Raw genomic sequence first — 8,281 nt, forward strand, 5'->3', positions numbered from 1 at the left:
AGGCTTTGAGGCTTTTTGCAAGGATGCTGTGCAAAATATTAGGACAAATAGGTTTAGGATCAAGATAGGGATGGTCAGCATGTTTGTTTTATTTTGGAGGTGTATTCCTGTAGTCTCTAAGACACTAAAGTCTAAATGCAGTGCAAGTGCAAAATTTATGTTCAATAGGGAAACCTGCTTTTCAGTACCTGGTTGGTCAGCTCTGGAATTCTCCAGTTGTTTTGTAGGAAAAGATCAGTGAAAGGGTGGGCACTGGAAAGTGCCCCAGATTCATCCAAGGTGTCTACATCATGCAGTGGCTCAACCAGCCATGAGTTTAGCTGTTCATGGGCCCATAGCTTTATGGTAAACAAGGAACCTGGCAAAGAAGGTCTAGTTGGACAGGTCTCTGGGGAAACTTCTGCAATGTTCTGGAAGGAGTCAAAGACAGAAGCAAAGGATATAGAGTCATGCATCTAGTGGCTGTCCCTGGTGCTATCCAGGCTATACCAAGTGGAACAGGGTCACATCACCTATACAGCCCCCTCCTGCTATAGGTGAAAGGGAAGGAGGAGGGCAAATCATCCCACGTTGCAATGAAACACTCTCAATGCTTGACCTGCAAGGGAGGATGCAAAGCCACTGACTGTGAGGAGGGGCTGGAAGAACTCTCCTCTCCAAGAAACACTATGTCTACTCCACCTGCATAACACAGGATGGACTGGGATCTCTCAGGGGCACGGGTTGCTTTGACTGAAATAGTTCCCCCTGAGATGGCCTGTTGTGTCAGTTGTACCCAGTGTCACTGCGGCCATAAAACGGCACAGCGACCAGTGATCCAACCGCTGCAACGTGGCAGCTCAGCTTCCCAATGCTGTGGCATCAAATAAGCTGTGCTCCAAGGGACGAAGGGAGGCCACCTTGTCTTGCCCTGCCTTCCTCTGTTTCAGTCTCCTCTTGACTGTTGTACACGCAAAAAGCATCCCAGTGCTGCCCTGGATGTGAGAGACAGCACCAGCAGGCTTATGTAGTCATTGCTTTTAAAGAGAAGGCAGAAGGCCATGTTAACTGCCTTGTGGTATTTCTCTTAAAGCCACGGATACAATTCTGAGTGGGCTTGGATGATGCTGACCTCTAGTGCCAGCTGACGCATCCCAGACAAGGCTTTTCAGCAAAGTGCCCTGCAGCCACCCATGGCGGTGAGGGTCCCAGAGACAACCGACTATGAGGAAACAGCAGAACCAAGATGTTGTTGTCGAGGAATGAGGAACAGAAACTCAGAAGTCAGGACAATTCCCAGGCTTCCCTGATGGCTACAAAGGCTCGTCCTGTTCAGAGCGTGACTCCAGAAAGCCCAGGAGGTAGTATCTCTCAGCAAGCTCCTCCAGCGTCAGTTCTGGCATCCTTTCAGTTTGTGTCAGAATTCATCGAAGAACTTCAAAGTAGCCCACACCCTGTAAAAACCAAGCTCCCCTCCCTCCTCCATCGACCTGGGGAATTGCTTTGAGCAGGCACGCTCAGAGATGCCATTGCTGGACTTGCAGCAGCAACTGTATTCATGCAGGCTGATGTAGGAGAACTGTTTTGCCCGTTAAATTGGTGCCAGTTAATATCCTCCACGGGAAACATCCTAGAGCATAGAGTGGAGCAAAAGTATTGTCTGAGGCATGTGAGTCTATCATGGTTATTTTTATTGCTGCTCTTACAGTTTGTCTCTCTTGCAGGAAAGCAGACTCGTTATTTAAAGTAATTTTTTTTTAAACAAGAAATTGGCACCAGCTGCTTCTTTTATGCCAAATGTCAGTCTGAAGTGAATTAAAATAGGCAGCTTATAGATCTTCCCCTTAAACCAGGGGCTGATTAAGGAAATAATGACTGAGCCAAAGCTTCAGAAAGCACTGAGTGATGACTAATCCCCATCAAGGACAAATATCCTATCTTTGATTCATCTTTTACTGATGTGAAAGGGATATTCATTACAAACCACATTTCCCCTCTCCACAAGCACACACCTCCAAAATTTTCCTCCTGTTTCAAGTAATGTCAGTGTGCCATCACATGAAGAGAGGGGAAAATAAATCATTTCACTCACCTCTTTTTATTCTGTGTGTTTGCTGGCAGGTACCTAGTTAGCTCCCAAGTCCTTTGACAGCAAAAGGGAAGAAGAGTTTACAAATTGCCTTTTCTATGAGCTTCAGATGTTGTTAACTCCAGAAGCAGATGCAGAACCCAATTCTGCTTTGAGTTTCTTTCTCCTGCTTTGGCCCATCATCCAGGTTTGGGATGATTTCCGTCACTTATACTGGACTTGTTAATGTACCTATGGGTCCCTGCCCCCCACACTGGGAAGGTGTGACGGGCAAAGTCCTGCTAGTCTAAGCAGGGGAGGGAAATAGGTGTGTGTGTCTGCAGGTGTGGGTGGGTGAGAGTGCATGTGAATTCATGTGTATGTAATTTAATGTCTCCTACTAGAGAAGCTTTTCTGAGACATAGATGTGCATGTTAAAATAGGAGAATTAGGCATAAATGACATAAAATGAGATTTTTAGCCAGTGTTGTGTTTGCCTCGTAAGTTTGACTAGTAATAAAAGACGTAAAACTCTGCTAGGCTTCCAGTTACCCCTAAGAGCACATGTATCAAACTGAACTGAATGTTCACTGATAGACACAAAACCAAAATGTTTACAGCATTCAGAGCAATAGCAAAGCATACCTCATGCCAGTCCTGGAGTGCCTGTCACCCATCAGTGCAAGCTCTCCCCTCCCTGGGGGCCTCTTGCTTCTCCCTCCAAACCCTTCTCTCCTTCTCAGTCCTGTCCGCATGGACTTCCCTCCTCCTCCTCCTTACGGTTACCTCCCTGAAGCACTCCTGAATGCCAACCTTCCTCTCCACCAGCACTGCTTGTCCCCGTGTATCTGAGCCTGGGTCTCACGTAACCTGCTCCCATGCCCTCCTGTCTGCATACCCTCCATCCCCATCTATCCCTCCTCTCTTTTTTGCCTTTTACTTCCCCAGACACTTGTCTCTGGTCTTGCCATCTCTTTCCTACGTACCTCCTACTGTCGCTATAAAGTTCTTAGTAGCTATTCCTTGCCCATTATATAAGAAGAAAACACTTCACATAATTTCTGCATTATCTTTCATTCCTGGGGCTGCTGCAGTTGTCTTCTTCCTCGGTACTGTGTTTTCTCCGGCATCAAAGCATTATATCACAGAACTGGAATTCAAGTACATTTTGCTGCTAGACCAGAATGCTTTTCTCTACCACGCACCCCTTGGGCTTTGCAGAGACTTGGCTTGTCCCCAGTATTGTGTCTTCTTCCTCCATCCACGCTCCACGTGCTGCGCTTGTGGCAGGGGCTGGCTAAGTGAGAGGGCAGCCGTGCTGCGCGGAGGCAGCCGCTGCTTCGGCAGGGTCACAGCTGTGCTTCCTCTTGGCTTTCTGATACAAAAAAAAAGAGTGTAAATAAAGGTGTGTGTGTTGTATTTGCGTACTAAAGTCAGTTGTTCTGCTCTGTGCCTCCTCTTGGTTTTACTGGAGGGTTGTATCTCTAATTTGAGACTGCAGTAAACTCAACTGGAGTTCAGGGAACCGAGGGTATGGGAGGGAGGTGACAAAAGGGGATGAGCTTATTACTGGAAAAAAAACAAATATTTCTGGCAAAAAGGCACAGAAGAAAAGGCAGTGCCTGCTTCTGGAGGGACCTGGCGTACCACGAGGTATGGGGACCAGCCTCAGTGTGAATCGCTTGTCTCCAGTGGCCCCACAACTCCCAGTTTGCATCATGTGCTGCATGCCCCAGGCTGGATCTAAAACATGACAGATGAGGAGCTGCTCAGCTTTGCATTTACAGCGTAGATAACGGCGTTATCCTACAAGAAATGTCTTCACGTTGCTCTATCAGTGCCCGCAGTCACCAGCTAAAAAGCAATGAGGGGAAGGAGGCATCTTGTGTTGTGTTTACTTATGCAGTCCTCTGCAGGATTACTGATAATGAAGAGAGCAGGGTGCAAGTACTCCCTGGGGTAGATTCCCTTCCTTAAAAACCACTTTTGAAGTATCTCATCCTCCTATAACCTTTCTCCCCCCTCCTCTACAAGCAACCCAAATCAGACACGCAGAGTTCAGATTTTTTCTTTAAGCTCTCTGGCACTTCCATCTTCAGTGGGATTGCAGTGTCCCACTGGCAGGAAGGGGCCTTCAGGACCCAACCCCAAACCCAAGCACCAGTCCCGAACAAGGTGCAGTTTAAGATGTCCTTGTTCCTTGGGAAACACGATTGCAGTGGGTCAGAAGAGATTTAGGATGGTATTACTGTACCGAGTGAGTTCAGAAGTGAGCCACCAGGTACCTGGGTAGAAAGACCAGCTCTTTTAAGACCTTCCCTATGCCATATTTTTGTTCTAATTAGATCCTGATGCTGTAACTGCCTCTGCAGTGTCTGGGTGCTGCTGATGTTGGTAGATAACAGTGGTAGCTGTTTGGGCAGGACACACGGGCTGTTCAGTCTGATTCCTTCCCATTCAGGGGAAGGCATGGGCTTGGGTTCAGTTTGACCTTCCCTCTGCATTAGCTGCTCATTTGCTAGGCTCACCTTCCCCTAACGAGGCTGTAGAAGCTCCTCAGCCAAACCAGATGTCCGACTGGCAACGATATCCCCCGAGTCGTGTCACCGCATTGTAAAGTGTTACTCACCTGTACTGTACAGAGACCGTAAGCACGTAATAAACAGCCTGAGACTACTTGCTCTGTGCCTGAGTGTCTGAAAAGGTGCGAGTCGAGCACATTTTCCTGTGTGCAGAGGAAAGTGGGAACTGTGAGGCTGGGGATGGAGGGGTGTCTCCTAGCAGAATTGCTGAGGAGAAAAAGGATGGAAGAAGCTTGCATCTTCTTGGACCCTGCCCTCATCCTTCTGCGTACTGGTTTCACTGGTACAGACATGCTAGATGGGGCAGCGAAGAAGGGATATGTTAACTCTAAGCAGTCAGTCTCCTCTGTTGAAGCCATTTAGATCCAGTCTCCCTGGAGGTATAGTTTGGGGAGGTAAGTCAGAAATATTGTCAGGAAGGTCTAGGAGACCATAAGGAAGGTAAATCTGAAGAGCTTTCCACCAGTGCATTGCTGTCCTTTTCTGGGTACACCCTGCTGCTGCCTGTGATGGATTGCCCACCCCAAACCCCAAAACCAAGGACCTGAGCGCAAGAAGCATCAGGAGCAGCCGTTCTTGGAGAAGGCTGCAGCAAATGTTCCCTGCAGTGAGGGGCTGCTGGTGTCTGCCCCGGGAGTAGCTGTGGTCGGAGCTGAGCAGGAGCGAGAGCCCTGGCTTCAGCCCAGGGAGGCAGGCAGCACGGAGAGCGGTGGTGGCCAGTGCAGACCGCTAGTGTGAGCAGTCCTTCATCGCAGACAAATTACCCGCTCCCCTGAACTGGGTTCCAAAACCATGCATAAATCTGCAGGACCTTCCTGGAGCAGGAAGCCAGGGCTGCAGCAGCAGGTTCAGCCATGCTCCAGCAGGAAAATGGAAAACCAAGCACTTCCCTCCCTGCCAGGAGCGTGGCAGGGGGACATGGGGCTGCTGAACCAGACGGTTGGCTCTATCCAGCCCAACCTCCTCCGTGCACATCCTGCCATCCTGCAGGGAGAAGTAGCCGTGGCTGGGCAGCAAACACTCTTTATCAGCCCATTAAACCCACTGACATGCAGCCAGAAGTGGCCGGGGTGAAGGTGGCACAGCTGGGGCATCAGCCTTTCCCGCAGACCCTACACCACCGGTGGCACGGCTCCCACCCGCCCCTCTGGCAGCGTTTTGGTCATGCTGCCTTATTGCCAAGTGTGAAAACAAGTGCCAGGTCTGCTCCCCGTACCAGGACCAGCAGTGGGGGATGCACGAGCAAGTGCTCCCAGGAAAGGGAGCAATGTGGAGGGATCAAGCATGATCAGGCCACGAAGAACAAACAAATGCTTTCTTCATCTATAAAAAGCAGCCCCAGGCTCCAGCAGGCAGCTCACATCGAGGTCTCAGCTTGATCCATCCTTGGGGGATAAACTGGGGAGAGGCGAGCAGGACTAGGCTGGCGAGTCACTGGCAAAGCCCAGGATGAGGGCTGGCAGCGGGAACGGGGATGAACAAGTAAGGAACAGGAAAGGCAAGGGTTGGCTCGGCAGGCAGGGAAAGCACATCTGGGGACCATGGTGTGTGTGAGCTAGAGCCAGGTAGTGAGAGCTGGAGAAGTCAGAGTGACTTGGCAAGTCCCAAGGGCCAGTTTAGGGAGTCTGGAGGAGCCTGGGCTTGCTGGGGAAGGGTTGGGCAGCAGGTGAGGGCAATCCTGGGTACTAAAGGGGGAAGGGAAGGTGTTAGCAGGGGCAGAGACTAGAGTAAGGGCAGCTGGGGGGTTGTTTGGGTGTTAGCAGAAAATTGCATGGTGGAAGGTCTGCCGAAGAGTGGGGCTGAAGCAACCTCATGGGGGTTGCAGCTTGCCTGGAGAAAGGGCTTCAATGGGGAAGGGCTGATGCCAAGGAGAGCATCTCCTGAGCAGGTCTGGCAAGTGAGGGAGAGCAGTGACCTGGATCTGGCCCAGCCCTGGGTGCACTGAGGGTGCTCCTCGCCTGGTGCACAGCCCACCATCCCTGCCAAAAGGTGAGTGTTCGCTATGTGGTCTGCACAGGGCTGCATTTAAAAACAAAAATTAAATGAGCTTGTTTTTCTCTGGAAGTCAGTGCAGTGGAATTTATCGGTCCCTCTGTCTTCTTTCTATCCCCCCTTTTTTTGCCCTAATTCCCTTCCCTTTTTTGTTTTTTTTCCTTTTCATCTGCTGCTTCTTCCCTCTAAGCCTGTCTCTGAGCCAAAACAATTTACATGCATCCAAGGAAGGATCTGCCATTAGTGCTGCTCTGTCTCTCTTCTTAGTTAGGATATATTTAGCCTTTTTTTTTTTTTTTTTCTGTTCAGTGGCTTTAAAGAGCAGGTGCTGGGAACAGAAAGAGAAGATTAAAAATACCTGCTGTCAGATACCTCTCCCTACGCAGATGTGCTCCGGCGCTGTGCAAAGTGAGCACGTGAGCAGAGTGGATAACAGCTGCCCCTTGAAAAGCTCATTTGTAATTCTAATTTTTTTATTTCAATAATCTCTTTCCGCACTGCTACAAATTTCCAGAGCAGCTATTTCCTCTCGTGCTTCATGTGAACGCAGAGTGCGCTTTTGTTGGGAATCAATTTAACACCCCATGGGTTACGCTGGGGGACTGTTGTTGCACAGGAGCTGCCAAGGGACAAGCGCTGCTGCCTGCATGGGCAGCTGCCCCTCCCGCAATGGGGTGCGGGTTACCTTGGGCACAGAGGAGCAAGGCTCACCTGCAACCACACGGACGTGGCGTCCTGCAGCAGCCCCTGACTGTCCCTGTCTCATAAGCTGTGACCGTGGCCAAGACCCAGCTGCAATGTGGCTCCTTGGGGACCCTTTGCAAATGCCCCGCTGCTGTTGCAGCCTTGGTGGCTTCCCTGCTCCTCCCAGGCACCATCGCCAGCTTCTGAGTGATGCTGCGCTCCCCTTCCCATCCATTTCCATATCCTCCCCTTCTAATTCCACTCAAACCGTATACCTGGTACCAAAATACCTGGTACCAGAAACTCTCCTCAGAGCTTGGCTGTGCTTTGGGGCACGTGTGCAAGGATGTTTTGCACCCTGTCAGCAGTCCCTCCTTGTTTCCTTGTTACCCACCTCATTTGTGTAGTTTTGGGGCTGAAAACCTTATTTTCCTATTTTTCAAGGTTGCTGGCACTTCACAAATAGTAACCCAGAAACAACAGCAGCAATATGTGGGGCTGAGAGGTTTTGTGTTTTGTTTCTGATGGGGAAGCTGGTAGCTGTGTCCATGCAAACGCCGGTGCTGCGCTGGCAAAGGGCAGCTCCAGATGCAGCTCTCCCACCACAGGTGCCTCCCCAGTCCAGCCATCTCCCAGCCCAAGCATGCAGGGTACGCACAACGCACCCTGCCTGGGTTGCCAGGACCTCCCTGGTGGAAATGAAACCCCAAGAGGGCCAGCCCCAAGGATGGGAGGTGGGTTTCATGGCAGCAAGGCTGCAGCACGGTTACGGGAAGGGAGCCCAGCCCCAGGCGTTGTGACACAGATGAGTTTTTTGTGTTCCAAAACAAGGACTGATAATACAGGCAACCGAGCTGGAGCTGCGGGAGGCTGCTAAGCTAAATGAGACAGGAAGCACGTAATTAAATTAGATATAGAGGGGCATACAGACATCTGAGTACACATACATCGCTGGGCTCAGAGGCTATTGCATAAC

The sequence above is a fragment of the Ciconia boyciana genome, chromosome 7 (assembly GCF_034638445.1).
Source record: "Ciconia boyciana chromosome 7, ASM3463844v1, whole genome shotgun sequence".
Taxonomy (NCBI): Eukaryota; Metazoa; Chordata; class Aves; order Ciconiiformes; family Ciconiidae; genus Ciconia; species Ciconia boyciana.